Here is a 21,937-nt window from a genome sequence, read left to right as displayed (position 1 = left end):
GCGAGTCTGTTCCACATCCACCAGTTATATCCATTTGAAATGCCAGTTGATTCACTATCACTCGCCTCTTTGTATGGTAGATACCAATTTAAAGTGTGAAGAGGGGTAACAGGAACTACCGTTTTCTGCTGGATCATAAGAATATGTGTAAATGTTTCTTATTAAGAAGAGCGAGTCAGCCTGGTGTTTAATACATCTACAAACAAATACTAAAACACGAATTCGAACGCAGACCCGTAAGATAATGGGACACTGGTTAGTTTAACAACGGTCCCAATGATGTCAATGACGAGTAGAAGGACTGTGTTAAAACAATTTAGTGTCACGTGTATTGAAGCATTGGGGAATATTTTCTACTAGCAGTATCGCCCGGCGTTGCTCGGGTTTGTTTCGACCATTTAGAATTGGAATTTTTGAAAAGTAAAAATTATGCATTATGTAGCTTGTTATTCTCTTGAAGTGAACATTTTTCTGGTTGAAATACACCGAAAAATGGCGAGACAGCAGTCAAAAACTCGTAAAAAAAATAGGGATTTTCATAAAAAAAAATCACCTTTTTGATGTAAATAATTTTTGGTGTTAACATGGTCCCATTTGAATTTTTTCTTCAACGGAAGAAAGAGCAAGCCTTCTTCTATCATACTCTCAATTTTGGTCAACTTGCGCCGCAGGGTCTCGGAGGAGATAGTGTTAGTTGAAGACTACCAAAACTGCCATACACAGACAACTTCAGCTTTATAAAGAGAGAGATTTAACACAGACACAGCGAAGTAATACGGACATTAAAACGTAACGTTAATATTTTTGCGACATTCCTGCAGCTAATCACTTTCGGTAAGAGCCGAGTTCCGGCATTAAATAACTGCTAGTTTTTTTTTTATGGATATGTTTGCTGACATTACATCCAGTTAATGGGAAAATATTTGACCACGGTTTTATGATAAAAGAAAAATATCATTTGTATCGTTTTGACTTAATTTTCTGTAGACTCCACTTAACAATCGATGCTATTAGAGCGAAGTTTCGCCGATGAAATTTTGTTTCAAGACCAAATACCAAACTGTATTTTTTATGATAACAATCTCGTTTTATGGTGGCTACGTCTATTATTGAATATTTTTAATCCAGTGGTAAATGTCAGGGGCATTAACACAACAGTAATAACAACGCAAAAACAAGTAATGATCAGAGATAAACTACAGAAACTTTCAACATTTTATCATCGCCATCATCATCATCATCATCATCATCATCATAATCATTTTCATCATGTTTATTTTGAGTTTTACTTCAATGTTGTTTCCATTTCTTCTCGACTGTCTTCCCGACACCTAGGACAACGAAACTCACTATATACACTGATAAGCCATTAAAACAAACAAATCAGGTTGTTATTGACAAAAAGGAAATAAGGTTAGATTTTTTAAAAATATTTATATGAGTGGTAATCGTTCTCACTTAATACGTACGATGTACCAGTTAAAACATTGTTTTGCACTTCTTGCAGGAATGGTACGCCAGGGATCATTCTCAGATAATTTTCCTTTTTTGATCATTTTAAGTGTTCCTACAATCACCGGTATTAAAACCCATGAGTAGTAGACAACTGTTTCAAAAGTTTCATAAAACACTCAGAGCTGAACGAATCGTAAGCAAATAAAAGCCTAAGTTCCCTGCTTTCTTTTTCGAACTCTCCAACAAGCTTTGTAACCTTGTAATTCCCTTCTTTATGTCTTTAATATTTCTCTTTTTCTCTTCACCTCTCACTTCCACTAACCACATGACTGACCACATAATGCATCGGCTGGCTATCTGCTTTCTCCCATCCCCTCTTCCTCTCTCTCTCTCTCTCTCTCACTCAACTTCCTCCCCCTCCTCTTTCTCTTTAACAAACTAAAGCGCAAAGTGTGAACAAACTGCTAGAAGAAGAATATTATAGATTTAGTTCAATAAAAAAAATAAGTTTCCCTATCAACATACCATCCCCACAACCACCACCACCTCTATCACCAGCTCCATCATCATCATCACTGTAGTTATGAGGAACAAAGCTCATTTCATTTCAGTTCAGCCGTTTGTTTATATATTTTTCTGTCGATCTCTATTCTGACAATGCAAACGCTACCTACTGCCTATGCCTCTCTCTCTCTCTCTCTCTCTCTCTCTCTCTTTCTCTTTTGATGTAACTGCCTATCTCTCTCTATTTGCCTTTCTTTAACCTCACCACCAGAACACCACCCTCTCCTAAATACTGTATCCTAAACATATCTCTTTCTCTTCACCTCTCCCTCCCCATCCTACAACACTTCTCTCTCCCTCTTTTCTCTCACTCTTCCCCTCTGCCTTTAAATAATTACGTGATACATTTGGCCTTATTATGCATCTTTTTCTACTTCACTTCCTTTTTCTCCGCTCACATTCCTCCCCACACTCTCTCACTCCAACTCTACCGTTCACTCACTCCAACTCCACCTCTCACTTACTCCAGCTCCATCTCTCTAATTAAGTAAAGTATAACGGGTGAACGAACAAGCAGATTATTACATAGATTATTATTATTATTATTAATATTATTATTATTATTATTATCATCATTATTATTATTATTATTATTATTATTATTATTATTATTATTCAGTAGTTTTATTTTTATAGCGTGCTTTCACTTCACTACCGAGCGCAACTCTGTGTGCCTTGGGTATGTGCTGTGATTTGTTGTGATGCTCTGATGGTTATTGTATGGAAAGTGTTCTGCGTAGGATGTGTGCAGTGCCTAGTAGTGCAATTTTCTGTATGTTATATGTTTTGTAAGTCCTGGTGTTTTTGTTATGTATTTGTCTGAATATTTTTTATCATGCCTAATGCACCTACTATGATAGGAATTGTTTCTGTTTTCAGGTTCCACATTCTAGTTACCTCTATTTCCAGGTCTTTGTATTTTGAGAGTTTCTCCATTTCTTTTAGAGAAACGTTGTCATCTGCCGGTATTGATACATCAATTAGAAAGCATTTGTTTCTTCATGATCTCTGACAACTATATCTGGTATGTTGGCCTTAATTTCTCTATCTGTGTGTATCGGCATATCCCAGAGTATGGTTTGCTTTCTCGTTTTCTGTGACCTTTTCTGGTGTGTGCCTATACCATCTTTTTTCTGTTGTTATTCCATAATGTTGGCATAGCTTCCAATGTATGTAGGTTCCAACTCTGTCATGTCTGTGAATATATTCCTTCTTAGCCAGGACTGGGCAGCTAGAGATAATATGATTTATTGTTTCTTGTCCATCTCCACATATTCTGCAGTTACTTGTAATATTTCTTTTCATTACATGTTTTTGGTAATTTCTGGTGGGGAGGCTTTGCTTTGGTCTTTGCTGCAATTAAAAACCCCTCTGTTTCTGCTTTGAGTCCGAGCTTCTCAACCATTGCTGGGATTTTTCTTTGTCTATTTATTTTGCGTTTAGTTTAGTCCAGTATTTACCATGAAGGGGTTTTTCTTGCCATCGTTTTATCATGGCTCGTTGCTGTTCTATTTTTAGTTTGGATTTCATTTGTTTTATAGCTTTTGTTGTTTCTTCATCATATCTTCTTCTCTTCTTTGTGTTTATTAGGTGGTATGATTTCTTGTTTGTATTTGTCAGCTTCCTTAAATACTGAGAACAGTTTTTGTTTTGCTCGTGTTTTGCTGCTATCTGGATCAGTTTTCCTTCCTTCTGAAGTAGGTATTTTTGCAGTCCTATGGTGGTTATTTTATAGTAGTTTTCCAGCTGTATAAGGCCTCTACCACCTTCTATACGTTGTATATATAGTCTTTCTATGTCAGATTTTGGGTGATGCATCCTAGATCCTGTCAGTATTTTTCTTGTTTTCCTATCTATTTTGGACAGTTCATTTCGTATCCAGTTAAGGATATTGTAGCTGTAACTTATAACTGGGACAGCTAAAGTGTTGATACCTATTATCTTGTTTTTAGCATTGAGCTCTGTTTTTAGTATTGATCTAACTCGTCTATAATATTCTTTTTTTATTTTCTCTTTCATTTGTGTGTGTTGTGTCTTATCTAGTTCATGGATTCCTAAGTATTTGTAGGTTTGGCTTTGGTCTAATTCTTTTATTTCATTGGTTTTATCTAGCGTGATGTTGTTACTCTTAACTAGTTTTCCTTTTTTCATGGTTACTTTGGCGCATTTTTCTAATCCATATTTCATATCTATTTCTTTGGTAAATCCATGAACTGTCTTTAATAGTGTTTCCAGCTGTTTGTCATTTGCAGCGTATAGTTTTAGGTCATCCATATATAAAAGGTGGCTGATCGTTTTGCCGTAACATTTATATCCGCATCCAGTTCTATTTAGCATATCAGTGACAGTGCCAAGCAGAAAAGGAGTGGAGAAAGCGTGTCTCCCTGGAATATTCCTCTTCTAATGGGGATGTCTTTGGTTTTCATGAGTCCCTCTTTTGTTTGGAGGTGTAGGACTGTTTGCCATTTATTCATAGAGTGCTCTATGCATTTTATGATTGTTGGTGCTACTTTGTTAATGGCTAGTGTTTCGAGGATCCATGTGTGGGGGATGCTATCAAACGCCTTTTTGTAGTCAATCCAGGCCATACTGAGGCCTTTCTTCTTCTGTGGCTGTCTTCAGTTACGGCTTTATTAATCATTAGTTGATCTTTACAGCCATATGAGCCTTGCGGCATCCTTTCTGCTCTTCTGGGAACAGTTTGTTTTCGTCCAGGTGCTTGTTCAGCCTTTGCGATATCACTGCAGAAAATGCCTTGAACATAGTAGGGAGGCAGTTATTGGTCTGTAGTTTTCTGGTTTTGTTGTTTCTTTATTTGATTTGGGAATTAAGATGGTTTTCCCCTTCGTGAGCCATTCAGGCATTGTCTCTGGCTCTGCTAGTATGCTGTTAAAGTTTTCAGCCAGCTTTTTGTGCATTCCTGTTAGATATTTCAACCAGAAGTTGGGGATCTTGTCATGCCCAGGTGCCTTCCAGTTGCTTAGTTTTTGCAGTGCCTGGGTGACCTCTTCAGTTGTTATGGGGGTCCAAAGTTGTTCAGATGCCGAGTTTGTTATTTTCATACTCTTTTTTTTGGCTGTTCGTTCGCCGACCATATTTCTTTCCAGAATTCTTCCAATTCTTCTGCCGTTGGTGCTGCAGTGACTTCTATTTTATTTTTGTCCAGTTCTTGGTAGAACTTTTTGGGGTCGGAGTTGAACTTTTTGTTCTGTTCAAAGAAGCGTTGGCGTTTCTCGTACCGGCGGATCCTTTGAGCTTTGGCAAGGATATCTTGCTTCAGCTTTTCTTTTATCTCCGGCAAATCTTTTTCTGTGATGTTATATTTGCGGAGCATTTTTGTTCTCTTTTTGTTGCTCAGTAGCGTTGCTTGTTTGCTGATTTCATTAAGAATCGACAGGTCTTTTCTAATTTTTTTTATTTTGTTTTGGATGTTATTTATCCACAGGGTTTGTTTGGGTGGTGGTACTCCTGTTTGGGCGGGTTGGGTGAGTATTATTATTATTATTATTATTATTATTATTATTATTATTATTATTATTATTATTATTATTATATTATTATTATATTATATTTTTTTTTTATAACATTATTATTATTATTATTATTATTATTATTATTATTATCATCATCCTCATTATTATTATTAATATTATCATTATTATTATTATTAATATTATTATTATTACTATTATTATTTATAGTATTATCATCATTATTATTATTATTATTATTATTATTATTATTATTATTATTATTATTATCATCATCATCATCATTACTAGTGGGACCCGTGGACATTTCACAGAACAAAAAAGAGATTAAGAGCAGCTATTTAAGAGAGAAAAGACGATTTTTATTTCTATTTTGCTAAAGTATTTCACTTCCAGTCACAATAATATTTTATATGATTTTAAAATTTCCATCTGCAAAGCACTTTATATTTCTCTCTCGACCTCTTCAACAAACATTTTAACCATGTAATTCTCTTCTTCCTGTCTTTAACATTTATCACTTTCTCTTCACCTCTCATGTCCACTAACCACATGAGTGCCAGCATAATGCATCGACTGGCTATCTGGCCTCTCAGTCACTCTCACATTTTCTCTTCTCTCACAGAAACTAAAGCGTAAAGTGTGAACGAACAGGTAGAAGAAGAATATTATAGATTTAGTTCAATAAAAAAATACTTTTCACCACCACCGCCACCACAACCATACTACTTTGATAATAGAAATACTATCTACCTCCCCCCCCCCTTCTCTCTCTCATAACTGCCCCCCGTGTCCACGTATCTCTGTCTGTCTTTAACCTCACCACCAGAACATTACCCTCTGCTAAATATTGCGTCCTAAACATATATCTTTCTCTTTATCTCTCCCTCTCCACCCTACAGCACGTCGTTAACACTTCTCTCTCCCTCTTTTCTCTCACCGTCTTTTTTTTCTCTCGCTCTTCGTCTTACCCTTCAACTAACCACGTGACGCACTTGGCCTTGTTATACATCTGTCTCTACTTCTTCCTCATTTCTATCTTCTCTACTCACACTCCTCTTCTCTATCATTCACTTTTACTCCACTTCTCATTCACTCCGCTTCCACCTCTCACACACTCCGCCTCCACACCTCGAACTAAAGTATAACGGGCCCACGAACATGGAGAATTATTATATAAATTATTATCATTATTTTAGTAGTAGTAGTAGTAGTAGTAGTAGTAGTAGTAGTAGTAGCAGCAGCAGTAGTAGTTTTAGTAGTAGTAGTAGCAGTAGTAGTAGTTTTGGTAGTAGTAGTAGTAGTAGTAGTAGTAGTAGTAGTAGTAGTAGTAGCAGCAGCAGCAGCAGCAGTAGTAGTAGTAGTAGTAGTAGTAGTACGGCATTTCTTCTAGACCTTCACTTTCCGGTTTGAAATCCCGCCAAGATCAAAAGATCACCTTTGTCTTCCACCCTTTCAGAGTGGATGAAATAAAGAGTCACTCCATTATCGGGCCCATCGTAATTGACCAAATCCCTCCACCTAAATTTCAAACCTTGTGGTTATAGTAGAAAAGATTATTATGATATAAAGAGAGCAAGGCAGCAGGATTGTTAATGCATCTGACAAAATGCTTAGCAGCATTTCTTCCGAATCTTTAGAATCTGTGTTCAAATCCCACCAGGTTCAGCTTTGCTTTTTACCTTTTTGAGATCGATAAAATAAATCACGTGTCATGTTCTGAAGTCAGTATAAATGACTTTCCCCTCCCCTCAAAACTGCTGACTGCCAAAATTTCAATCTATTATTACTGTCGTTGCTAAAACGGAGAGCTGACCGAATCGTTAGCACGGCGGGCGAAATGCTTAGCGGTATTTCGTCTGCCGTTAGGTTCTGAGTTCAAATTCCGCCGAGGTCGACTGTGCCTTTCATCCTTTCGGGGTCGATTAAATAAGTACCAGTTACGCACTGTAGTCGATATAATCGACATAATCCCTTTGTCTGTCCTTGTTTGTTCTCTCTCTCTGTTTAGCCCCTTGTGGTTAGTAAAGAAATAGAAATAAGTATTTCGCCTGCCGCTAAGTTCTGAGTTCAAATTCCGCCGAGGTTGTCTTTGTCATTTATCCTTTCGGAATCAATAGAACAAGTGCGAGTTGATTCCTGGCGTCGATGTAATGGTCTAGCCCTCTCCCACAAAATGTCGGGCCTTGTGCCTAGAGTAGAAAGGATTATTACTGCCGTGGTTAAGGCGACGGGCTGGCACAATCGTTAGCATGCTGGGCGAAATGTGTAGCGTTATTTCGTCCGCCTTAACGTTTTGATTCAAATTCCACCGATGTCGACTTTGCTTTCATCCTTTCGGAGTCGATTAAATAAGTACCAGTTATGCACTGAGGTCGGTGTAATCGACTTCATCCCCTCTCACAAGCTGCCTTTGAGGCAAAACTTTGAAATCATTATTACTACTGTTGTGGTTGTTTCTGTTCAAAATCCTTGAATATGAGCGAATATAATTTGTGATAAATCCCTTTTAGTGTTTTTGATAAAGATTTTCTGCCTAAAGTGTTGTTGAAACCGTTTACAGTCTAAATAATTGGTGCACTGAATTGTAATCTCCATCCACCAGTTTTAGGGAAACCTTACAAAGTAAAAACGAATTGAGTTTGTGAAAAGAGAGATGTCAAAATGTTATTGTTACATTTCATCTCTACATTAAATGAAACCATTTCAAGTGGAACGAAGTCTTTCATGTAAAATAAAACAAATTGTTATTGTGTGATTGAAATATTGACATTTCGAGAACTACTTCAATACAAATGTCAATATGCGAGTGATATATATGTGTTGTCATATCTCTAACTTTCATCTGCTGCTGCGGTTATTTGTTTCAGATACAATAGAAATATCGACACAAACGACTTCAATCCGTTAGAATTGATTTTTCCACTCACTTTCACAATTTGAAAAATTAGAGTTAAAATGAAGTTTTAATATTTCCCGTCTGATCTGGAGTTTATTTTCTCTTCATAACTGCACAAGCTGAAATAAAGATTTAATGTAAGAAAAAGACAAATTTACTTTGAAATGCTTCAGGTTAGTATTGTAGAAAAACCAAAAATCTTAGAAATTTAAAACAATGCGAAAACAAAATGCCTAAAATCAAGTTTTCAATAAAGAAGACATTATGCCGGAAACTAGAACACACGCGTTTATGAAATCAATCTTCTCAAAATGAAAGAAATGATAATATAAAACACCCACTTTAGATAAAACAAATTGTATAAAGATATACACAAGTTTCAACGGAGAAACGATTAAATATCTGTAATATACAACTGTATAAATATCTTATTCTGAGGTCATAACATAATCCGCTGCACTCAAATAAACTATATTTGAATCCAAAAGTTTTACACATGAAAACTTTACCATAAAACTGTTCTGAATCAATGAAAATTGAATCAATGTAATTACTGATATCGGTAAAATATACAATTTTGTATGTAATTTTTGTTGGCGTTGTAAATGTAAGAAATATATTCAGGTTGGCTTATTATAAATAACGGTTATTTTTAATTCCTCAAAAACTATTGATAACATTGGTCTCAAATTTTGGCAGAAAGCCAGCAAGTTCGGGACAGGGGTTCAGTTGATTTCATCGACGCCCTCAACACCAAAAGAATGAAAGGCCAAGTCGACCTCGGCGGAATTTTGAAACCGGAACGTAAAAACGGACGAAATTCCGCTAAACACTTTCGCCCGGTGTCTGCTAACGATTCTGCCAGCTTGCAGCCGTAACGCTTGATAATCTCGATTCCAAATTTTTGCTCAGCAAGGAGTAGGTCGAAGACAGCGACCATAGTCCCCAACTGGTACTTTATTTTATCGATCCCAACAGGATGAAAGTTAAAGTTGACCTCGTCGGTATTTGAACTCGGAACATGAAGACGGACGAAATGCAAAAACACACACATACACACCTACCTACCTAAATACATACATGCAAACATAAATATATATACATACATATATATATATACATAGGTGTATATATATATATATAATATATATATATATATATATAATATATATATATATACATATATATATATATATATATATATATATATACATATATATATTTTCTCCTGACCACCATGCTTGGTCCATAACCTCTATACATCCCTTATCTTTACATTCTTTTACACTTTTATCATGTTTTTATCAGGTTTTTTTACTTTTATTTCTATTTCTATTTTTACTTTATATTTCTTTATACCCCCTTTACATCTACTTACAACCCTTTATCCTCTACATTTTTATATTATTCTATACTTACACTTTTTATACATTTTTTATCCCTCGTCCCGAACTCTCGCCCCTCCATCTTCACCTCTATATATGTATTTATTTATTTACATTACCTCAACATCCAATTTTCCTCATTCTACATTGAGAGAAGAAAGAGATGGACGCTTCAACTCTATGCTGCTGCCGCATTATGTCGTACGTGAATGAGAGGATTTGCATCCCCAACCAAGAATTTTTGATGTAACACATGTCCTTGTGGAAGCTGTTGTGCGCGGCTGAAGAAGGCCACAGACATACATTATGCATTGTTATAAATCTGTCTAATAAAGGCCCGAAACATATGTACCGCTGAATCCTTCGCATCATGTTTTTATTTTATTTTGATCAATTATATATATATATATATATATATATATATATATAGACAGATATATAGATAGATAGATGGATAGATAGATAGCTAGATAGATAGATAGATAGATAGATAGATAGATAGATAGATAGATAGATAGATAGATAGATAGATAGATAGAGATAGATAGATAGATAGATAGACAGATAGATAGGTTAAATAAAATGAGACAACAAACCCAAGGCAGTGTGAAATTTCTAGGACATTTTAGAAAGAGAAAGGTAGTCTTAACAGCTGTTTCAGGAATATAAAAGATATCCCATCATCAGAGACGATATGAGAGAATGAAATAGAAGGAAACAGCAGAATTCAATAAAAGAATTTATTTTCGAAAGGGAGAGATTTAGGAAATATAAAGAGAAATATGAGAATAAAAATAAAGATATATGCTGTCCGTTACATTTGCAGTTCCATTATCCAAGGAATGTGTTGTGTAGAGTGGTTAAAAAGGCTTCTTGTCTCTGGTTTGTAAGTTCATATCCATTTGGAATAATAAATTATGAACTTCTATCGGAATCTACATACCATGGACAAGAAGCCTCTTCACCCATTCTACACAACACATTCCATGGATAATGGAACAGAAAGTTTAACATCCAACAGATATCTTTATTTCTATTCGTGTATTTCCCATTATCACGTCACGTGATCACGTGACCGACCAGACCATCAGATGTTGTTACACATCGCTGGTCACAATGCGTTCGCATTGTTTTAGCCTTCGAATGACGCCACCCCGCTGGCTAAGCGAGCAGGCCAACAGAAGAAAGAGTGGTGAAAGAGTACAGCAGGGATCCCCACCCCCTGTCAGAGCCTCGTGGCGCTTTTAGGTGTTTTCGCTCAATAAACACTCACAACGCCCGGTTTGGAAATCGAAACTGCGATCCTACAACCACGAGTCCGCTTCCCTAACCACTGGGCCATTGCGCCTCCATATTTCCCATTTCCAAAACAACTTCTTATATTGATCTCTGCTATTTCCTTCTACTTAACTCTATCATGTCGTCTCTGATGATAAGATATCCATTATAACCCTGAAACAGCTGTAAGATTATCCTTCTCTTTATAAAATACCCTAGAAATTTCACAATGTCTGGACATATCCTGTTTCTCTCTTCTATCTTTTCTCTTGTCAAAGAAAATATTTCTCCAGCGTTCACTATTTTCCCATCGTTCTGGTCTAATGACCCTCCATGTTTGTTTTCGCTCTGTTTCCTTGTATGTCTCCACTGTCCTGTTTTTGTTCCCAACTTTGACCCTCCATAAATCCCAAATTTTATTTTGGTATTCATGGGAGCAACTGTCTTCGAAGACTCATATTGTCATTCACTGCTCGAAATGAGTAGACAGCCGACAACTTATGAAGGGTCGTTCTTTATGTTACTTGTCCTGTTTTCCATTTGTTTCTCTCGTTGTTTGCGTATTGAACTTATTTCTTTTCGTATTTCATGTTTACTGTTGGTGACGTCCTGAGCCCATACATGCATGTATATATATATATATATATATATATATATATATATATATATATATATATATATATATATATATATATATATATATATGTATATGTATGTATATGTATGTGTATATATGTATAGGTATATCTATATATATATAATTTTGATTTCAAAAGCATAGAAATCATGGAAGTGCTCGAGTCAAACCCGAGATGCTAGACACGTATAAGAGATACAGAGAAGAGGTTCAAATCAGGCAGACTACGATTGATAAATACACATACGGATTTAATTATGATAGATTTGTCCAATCTAAAACTTATATTAATACATTCGTTATATAAAGACAAAAATATAATAACATACGAATGCTAAAAATATGCAATTTTCTTTCTATATTTCATTATATTTATCTATATTTTTATATATACTCTCTTTTGTTTATATATCTATGTATTTATATGTCCATGCATATTTTTAACATTCATATATTTTTATATTTCTATATTTTTATATTCCGAATGCATTAATATATGTTTTAGATTGGACAACTCTATAAAAATTAAATCCATATATGTATGCATCAACCGTAGTCTGCCTGTATCTCTTATATATATATATATATATATATATAGTGATAATTTAAATGAGGAAAAAAGTCAAATTGCCATTGCTATTCTTTACGTAAATGGGCAATCCATAAACAACAAATGATATATAATTCATATAATGTTATGTAATACATACGATATATATATGAATATATATGATACAAGTCTATTGTCCATTCATTGAATATTGTGAAACGGCCAAATAATTTCATCTGGAGATTCATCTGCGCGACTGTACCTGAAAATCATGACATCTGGGTAAGCGAATGGTCAATGGAATTGTAATGTCAATTTGACACCAGCTCTCCACATTGAAATAATTACTTTTATTATTCACTCTGCGGGGTTTTTAGGCCTGCTGGATCTTACCTTGGAGGTTTGCTGTGATGCCATTTATATCAATCGATGTCATACAAATCGCTATTTGATGTTCTAATCTTCGCTAGTCAGAATTCCGCATGATGTGCTAATGAAGTGAGAATTAAGAACATAATTATCCTAAATGGAGACGAGAACCATGACTTCCATGTTGTACGCTTGAACAACAATAGTATTGTTGTAAAGACACCATTGGTAGTCTTATTAACACAAAAATAATGGATGTATATATATATATATATATATATATATATATATATATATATATATATAACAATTTTTGGCGTAATAAGATAAAAAACCAAAACTGTTCTAATATCTACACAGCCTTGGTTTTTTATCTTCTTACACAAAAAATTTCTTATATACACACGCTGAGATAGAACCAACATTGAACCCCTTATTCGCAAAAATACCGAATCTGGAACTTAACTATGGTCTGTCTATAGCACTTATTCTGCATTATCTGACACCTTTGGGTCTCAATGACACCATTATCTTCTTATATATATATGTATATATATATACAAACCTGACGATTCCTCCTTAATACATCTTTCAGATACAAAAACACACACACATACATACACACTCTCACAAGACAATGATAAAAAGGAAATACAAACAATTTATTGAAAAGTGACATTTTGCCCCCCTTGGAGAAAACAGCTGGATTTACAATCGCTATAAGCCAAGAATTATTAATTACAAACCTAGCAACTGCAAGGATATCAACATAATTTCTCTCCTTCTTCCTGCTTTCCTTCTTTTTCTTTAATACCCCTGTCAGATACAAAAACAGACACACACACGCACACACACACACACTCTCTCTCTCTCTTTCTCTCTCTCTCACTAGACAATGATAAAAAAGAAATCCAGACAATTTTTTGAAAAGTGACATTTTGCCCCATCCTTGGAGTAAACAGCCTGACCAGTTACAAAGAGATCAACAAAACAATTTTTTCTTCTTTCTCTCCCTTTTCTTCCTTTCATTCTTTTTCTTTAATACAATTTTCAGATGCAAAAACATACACACACATGCACACACACACACACACACACATATACACACACCCATTCATCACCCTTTTGTACTATCTTATATCCCTCCCCACCACTACACACTCAATAACACAATACATATAGTCAAAGTTTCCCCAAAACTCCACTAGAATGGACGAAAACGCTAATATATGATATATGATATATGATATAAGTTATATGATGTACAAAAACATGTAATAAACAAATAAATATCTGTAAATATAAAACCATCCGAATTTCTGATTACCTCATTTCTTCTAATATATACAAATATATATATATATATGAATGACATATGTATATATATATATATATTTATATATGGCATCTATAGAATTCTACCCATTACATATTTGTTAACCAGAGACTAAAGTAGGAAATATATTCCTGTTGTGAAGGTGCCGATCATCGGGCGAAACCGAAATCCGGTAGCTATGAATTGTTCACTGCAAGCACGCGCACACATACGCGTGCACATACGCATACGCACGTGCATATACGCATATGCACGCGCACATACACACAAGCACACGCACATGTACACACGCACAAACACAGACACACGCGCGCACACACGATGAAATCAAACACCAAACGGTTACATACATAAACCAACGTGTATGAAAAGACGTCAAATACATTGTTCTCCTACGAAGCCATTTTGAAGAACTGCAGTGTTCTGTCGCAAGATAATATCTCGCAGCCGATATCAAGAATGACTTTAGCATTCAGCAACAGTATCAAGCAACCGGTCTGCAATATTAATGAGAAAATGTTGTATGATATAAGACACTATGCAACAATAGTATAAGCCATAACAGACAGACATTTTCCAAGCGGTAAAGTTTTTACAGGCTATTGAACTTTTTTAAAGATTTTATCTTTTAAGGTGAGCGACGGCAGCATAAATATTATGTCTAATGACTTTAAAAGCCATCATGCAAACATTGTGGAAATAATTTACAAAGAAGTACGTCAATAAAATGTCACGAAATCACAGCTTTCCTCCAAAGAGTGAATTCTCAGACTGTATTGTGTACCAAAATATGGTCCCCATGAGCAGCACACGCATAAGACCCGTAGAACGTACGGAGCAGTCCTTTGGATGTGGCCAGTTTAAAAACATACTAGTTTGGACAAACTCTAGAACATGGAGTAACGTAGCTCCTCGACAAAACCTCGAGCCGGTTTCCACTTGCCGAGACTCATGTAAGCTCTCGGAAACCTGATCGGGAGATAACCGGGAATTTACACGTCCTAAACACCAAGTTAGAACTAACCACATTTACAACTTAGTACAGATGTTTACGACCGACAAAGAGACCGAATGGAGACGCGGTTCGGGATGACAGACATCCCTATATAACTCCGACATTAACATACAGAATCAATGAACTTGCATTCACCACTTTCACGTATTCACAAATTTGTACAGCCATAGCATAGAGGAATTTCGATTATCCCCACGTGGTGAGTTGTAATGTATATAACATTAAAAAAGGAATATACGCACACTTACATAGTTTTAATATAATATTTTATATATCGACCGGTTTCGCTATCGCTATTCATGATATTAGGATATATATGATATATATATATATATATTATATATATATATATATTTAAATAATGAGGGAGATAAATTAATATTAATTTTAATATCAATTTAAAACCAGTAGTCCAGCATACAAAAATCTGAGGAGTCAGAGATAATTCTAATATATGTGTATATTGGCAGGGCTTACTGCTAGGGAGTCGGGCCGACTCCCTAGCAGTAAGCCCTGCCAATATACACACACATATATATATATATATATATTATATATATATATATATATATATATATATATATATGTATATTATATATATATATATATATATATATATATATTATATATATATATATATATTATATATATATATATTATATATATATATATATATATGTGTGTATATATATATATATATATATATATAATATATATTATATATATTTAATCAGATATATTCAATGAGAACAGGGTATACTGAATTTCTGATAAGTGCTCTTTGTAGGGAAATGTCTAAAACCTTAAATGTATTTGGACATTTGGTAAGAGAGATTATATATTATAAAGAGCAGGAAAAATTACGTTAAAAATCATGACAGAAGATATACGTCCAAAATAATATTGTATTAATAGATAGACATATAAATATTTAAAGTATGATTACTTAAGAAGTTTAAACTTCTTAAATAATCATACTTTATACATTTATATCTATCTATCTATTATTTTGGACGTATATCTTCTCTGATGATTTTTTAATGTCATTTTTCCTGCTCTTACATTATATATATATATATGTGTGTGTGTGTGTGTGTGTGTGTATGTTTGTATGTATACATATATACATACATACACACATACATACATATATACATATACACATATACATATGTATGTATGCATGTTTATATATATATATTGATTTATATATACACAGATAGATATAAATTTATATAAATAAGGATAAGATCATTTTTTTAAATACCGATCATCGATAGTTAGATAAATAGATACATACATACATACATACATACATACATATCCATACATATCCATACATATCCATACATACACACGTACGGCAAATGCGCTTTGATTAAATCGATTATTACCTCAAATGACCAAAGAAATTAATGCCGGATATATTTTCTCCAGACAATCACTCATATTCTATTCGTGTGTGTGTGTGTGTGTATGTGTGTGTATGTGTGTCTGTCTGTCTGAGCGTGTGTGTACGTTTGTGCGCAAGCGTGTGGGTGCATTTGTGTGTATGTGTGTGCGCGTGCGCATAAGTTTTGAAGATAAAGAGTCGGAGCTAATTTTCTTTCCATTTCTCCACAAGTGATGTCTTTATGAAACGTGTCTTTAATTTACAAAATATCTCCGTAAGAAGGTTCCACTTTAAATTAAATAATTTTACCTAATAACATATCCAAGAATCGGCGAGTAATTCTTTTCATTTTCCTATTCTTTTGGCGCAGGCTTTAGAGAGAATGAGCAAACTAATTGAAATTCTTTCATCAATATTGGATATTTATAACATTGAAACATCGGTATTAGTTCTGTAAGACGATAGTCAGACGAGTTTGTTTTCGCTTAGAATTATTATTCATGTCTGCCGAATGTATAACTCTAGGAATTGATCAGCATATCAATTCACCAATTTATGTCATAAAAAATGACAGAAACGCATCTTTGTTTTCTCTCTTTGTTTTTGGTGTTGCCGATAATGCAGTTATATCGCCATTATTGTTTTGTATTTGTTGTTGTTGTTATTGTTGTTGTTGCGGTTTTTGTGAATGTGCAATGTGTTAATGTTCTTACTGATGTTTCTGCAACGATGATAATTTGTTTCATGGCATCGCTAGTTGTTTTGTTTTCCTTTTTATTAAGGCTGAAACTATTGTAGTTTGGTCGTCAAAACACAAACCTATGATAATTATCTCAACTATCGGTGTTTTTCACACATCATTTCACCTGTTATTATAAAGTTTATTGTAAAACTTCAAGACGACGACAGCAAAACAGTCAGTTACTGGCCGAGCTGGCCACCGAACTTCAAACAAAACAATTACTTTACCAGTAATCTTTCTCTCGCTGCAACACAGTTATGATGTAATGCTACACTACACAGATACTGCATTCGAACATTTAGCAAGATCTTTATCTGCAAGAACATAGATTTTGTTTTCATTCAAAGGCAACAAAGAAATTGTAATTTTTCCTTTGTTGTTTCAATACTCATCCATCTGATGCATCCAAATGCACAAGGAAAACACATTTAGTTTGACTTCAACACTTCAAACATTCCATGCCTTCTGTTTGAAACAATTTTATTTTATGAAATACAGAATCAAAGATTTTTTTCCCTTGATATAATTTTTTAGTCTAGCTAAGTACTTGTCCAGGTTTCGATTTCCCTCTGAACTGCATCCATATTAATTCTGAAGAATAATATCACAATATAGCACCGGATATAGTACCTACGTCACAAAATGTTTCACAGTTCTTTTAAAAATGAGTAGCTGGTTGGTTAGTATGCCAGAGGAACATGTGAATTTCAACAGCAGGAAGGAAAACTATTTGATGTATTACCATAATAGCGAAACAGAAGGAAAAAAGTTTTGATGTATTACCATTACAAGAAGGAGGTACGTAAAACGAACTGAATTCAAACCTGATTGGACCAGTAAATCAAGATATAGTCCATAACGATTATATTACAAAGGCTGACTTCATAGTCTCTCCTTCAGAATAGTAAGCCTGAAAGTGGTTTTGAAACTATATCTTTGTCTAAAACTCACAGAAGATTGGTGTTCCCCTTCTGTCCCATTTTAGCTCTTCCTCATGAAGATAAACCAAAGAATACCTGTGTGAACATCTGGATTATCATTTTGTTAAACGCTGCTTTTTTCCCAATAACACTGAAATTTTTTCCGGAAATATAATCGTTATTAGAATTTGCATATATTATACGGCAGCCTTTGCCAATAAGAGACAAAATGATACACCTAGCTAGTTAGATAAATTCACTACTATAGATTAACTTTGTTAGAAACTGTGATTTACTTTCCAAGCAGAGAGACCAACTACAATTACCGTTACATATTTCCAATAAATGCATTCTTTATGGAAGACAACACATGTGCAGCTTTCTCGAAAACAAAATTCAATATGCAGTTTCCAGATATGAGATGTGGATATTAATTTCCATAAAGTATTAATATTGTATACTGCCTCTATCACTATTGATCTACCTCTCTATCTATCTATTCAAAACAGTTTTTCAACTCTACAGCCTTACATTAAGATGCAAGCATCAATTACATCGACATACAAGAAACTGATGCAGTAGCTAGCATACACTAAATTACTAGGTGTTCAACAGGAAACCGTGTTACGCTTCTCAGTATTTCTCAAAACAAATTGTGAAAAGAAATCTTTTAACAAAAAGACATTTACCCTTCTCAAAGCTTTCTGAAAACATAGTAAATTCCCATAAAACTCTGAAAGATGTATATGTCCTCTCTGTAAGGAAAAAGGAATTATGTTTGTAGAGAAAAGATCTTGTGGCTTCTGTCTGCGCAAAAACTCTTTCACAACTGTTTCACACAGCTGATGTAACATTATGAATGGATGCTCAACCAATCAGACGTAGATTTGGTATATCTGAATTTACAAAGTTATTCAGCAAAGTCTATCACTCAAAAGTAAGCTACAATCACCATAATCTCAGAATAACCTGAAAATTATGAGTGGAGCTGTGTTTTCCTAAAACTCACAGGCTGTTTCAACGGACAACGCCCTCTCTGAAGTGTCTAATATCCAGAGTTGGATAACATACTTGGAGCTATTATTGTTTGTAAAACTTCTATCAGACATGCTTTATCAGAGCCACCCGCTTCATAAGTTATGCCTATGCTATTAAGATATGCAGGAAGGAAAAGATACCATAGAAGTTAAGAGTTGTGTACAGAAAGAGCGAAAAAGTTAAGAGTTGTATACAGAAAGAGGGGAAAAAAACAACGCAAGTTCATTGCACGGAAGTTTTCCTCGCATCGTTGCGAATTCTTGAACACGGTACAAGTCGGGTTCACCGGACCAGTAACAATTGTAATGGCAGAGTTAGATTGTGTGAGACCCACAAATTGCAATGGAGAACCACACATAGTTTCATGCGGAAGGGCCACATCCCGAGAACATGCAAAGAATAACACAAAAGATTGGGTTTGTTCTCAACCAGTTTTTATCCGTTGACTCTTTTCGTTCGTATTTTACTCTACTGGACTGCCATAGCTATTTGTTGTTGCAAAATATCCGATTGTATTTTCATAATTAAAAATAATTAGGAAATTTTATTTAAAAAATTGTTAAAAAATTTTCAGCATTTTAAAAGTATAACCGATTTATTACACGTAAATTTTAACAACCAACTTTTATCTGGACCCCTAATAGCCATATGGACCCCAGTTAAGAATCGTGGGCCTTGCGCATTGCTTTATAATCTCGCGACAAGTTCAATGATAAACAAGTAATCCAAAGGTCTAACTCAAAAAAGGTTTAATCCCAGACACCAGATGAGATCTTGGGAAAGATTAAGAGTTTGAATTATATTCTTTTTAACGACGAACGGAACATCTATATTACGAAAGCCTCCGATAGACTGTTGCTAAAAGATTTACTTTCAAAAATATTCAAATCACCGAACTTATTTTCTAGAAGTTATAAACACTGAAGTCTGGATCAATAATTCTTCGGATAAGCTCAGGTGATTGAAGAATTACCACGCAGTATATATGTGACAGTCTACAGAATCTGTTTTTAATATACAGAACGTCCTTGTAATGTTTTGTCAGCTATATCCGTGGTATTCATAATCAACTTCACTTTCCTCTCTATTTGTCTGTATTTTGAATAATTCGCTGACGAGGCATAATGAATTCGAACCATGTCCATTGCTTTTTGTATGTACTGTCAAACAATATTGACCAGCTTTATGTATAGGGTTACCTCAATTATTTTTTGTTTTTGTAGAAGTTTAAATAGTTTTTTGATGGAGTTTCTACACAGCAATAGTTCGGATAATACATAGTAATAGTTCTGGTAATTATTCACTCGAAGTTATAAACAGGTGAGATTCTAACATGTTTAAACTTAGCGTGCAGCTATTTTCCTTCAACTATATTAAGGTGTAAAGAATCCTGATCACTTTAAACGATAACCTACCACCGCAAAACTCTTCCTACCTCGGCGCCGTCAATAACGTTATTTTCTTTCAATTCTCCTGTTCAATATTGCAGCGACCTCAGCTCCAAGTTAAACCTCATTGATCAACAGAAAATTATTTGCCGATCGCTATACGCGCGCGCACACATACCTTGAAAGATAAAAATAAAAAACAAATATATTTCTTTAAATATTTTATAGTTGGAGTTCAGAAACTGATACAGCGAGGCAATTATGTTTCATAATAAAATAATCGAACCGATCGATACCCATATAAAATAGAGTTAGCGTTTCAACGCTGAGAGTGTTTCACCTACATAGTCTTTTACGATCTATTATAGACAACAAACTAAACTCTATCTGGAGAATATGGCTTTTACATTATTTACACATTCCTCTTGTATAAAAATAACTTATTTTCCCTTTTATGGTGAAGGGAATCATATCAGGAGAGGAGTCGTTCCAAAATAAATCGCATGCGGTTCTATGTGGCTGTTGCGTTTTTATTTTTCTATATTTCACATTATTTTAGTATTTCTTTTTGTCACCTCTGTAAATTCTGGTGATGGATGCTGATGCCAGGCACCAGTTGTGATGCATTTGCGAAGTAATGCCGAACAATGATAAATAAATAAATAAATATAAATATAATAGCAGTAAATTATCCATTTTGCTCTTTCTGAATGATATTAATTTTTTTTTTCTGACAGGAGGGGGGGGGGAGAAACGATGTTGACGTCAAAATCCTTTTACAGTGATTTGTTTTTAAAATAGACCTGGGTCATCATAAAATCGAAACAAGATCAATCACGGTCACGACAGTTACTTTGTCGACAATTTTCGGTCTTAGTCTCACAATAAATAATTTGATCCTTGCACACACGCAGACATATTCTCTCTCACAGACACAATCCCCACTGACAGCCAAACGCACATCAACGCGCACACACAGACCATCGCTCACACACGCACACACACAAACACTCTCTCTCATTCTCTTTCTTTCTATCTATCTCTCTCTCTTTCTCTCCACATCTCACATAAATCCATATAGATATAAATATAAACCCTGTGATCTAGAAAACAGAGAGAACTGAATGTGACCTGTAACGGAGAGGACTCGCCATTGATGAAGTTGTGAAAGACGACGCAACGACTCTGGCAAACCTCGCCGACTGATTGATTGGCCGAACAACTAACCAAACGATCGATTGGTAAAATGGTCATCGAAGTGACAGATAAGAAATAATGAAGTGAAATACAACCGGTGCGTGTGTTTATTATTGGCCACTCAAGATACAGTTCGTAAAAAGCAACGTTCTTAAGTTATTATGTTCGGTAAGAAAATATTTTAATGAACTCTGAAAGTGTATCTTCCTTGGGGTCCTTTTCTTCTTTTATAGAAAATAGAAGTTGCAGGATTATTAAGGAAGCTCATGGTTCCCCTGAC

At 34.6% G+C, this 21,937-nt stretch overlaps 1 long non-coding RNA gene across 1 annotated transcript; it reads left to right on the top strand.

Annotated features, from left to right (window-relative positions):
• The first annotated feature begins 1,469 nt into the window (after nucleotides 1–1,469).
• Nucleotides 1,470–14,544, top strand: LOC118762707. Its single transcript, XR_004998460.1, has 3 exons — nucleotides 1,470–1,595; nucleotides 2,760–2,764; nucleotides 14,534–14,544. It is a non-coding gene; the product is annotated as an uncharacterized LOC118762707 (long non-coding RNA).
• Nucleotides 14,545–21,937: the final 7,393 nt, after the last annotated feature.

The sequence above is a fragment of the Octopus sinensis genome, linkage group LG3 (assembly GCF_006345805.1).
Source record: "Octopus sinensis linkage group LG3, ASM634580v1, whole genome shotgun sequence".
Lineage (NCBI taxonomy): Eukaryota > Metazoa > Mollusca > Cephalopoda > Octopoda > Octopodidae > Octopus > Octopus sinensis.
Note: the sequence above shows the minus strand (reverse complement) of the source record. Positions and strands in the feature narration are given on the sequence as shown.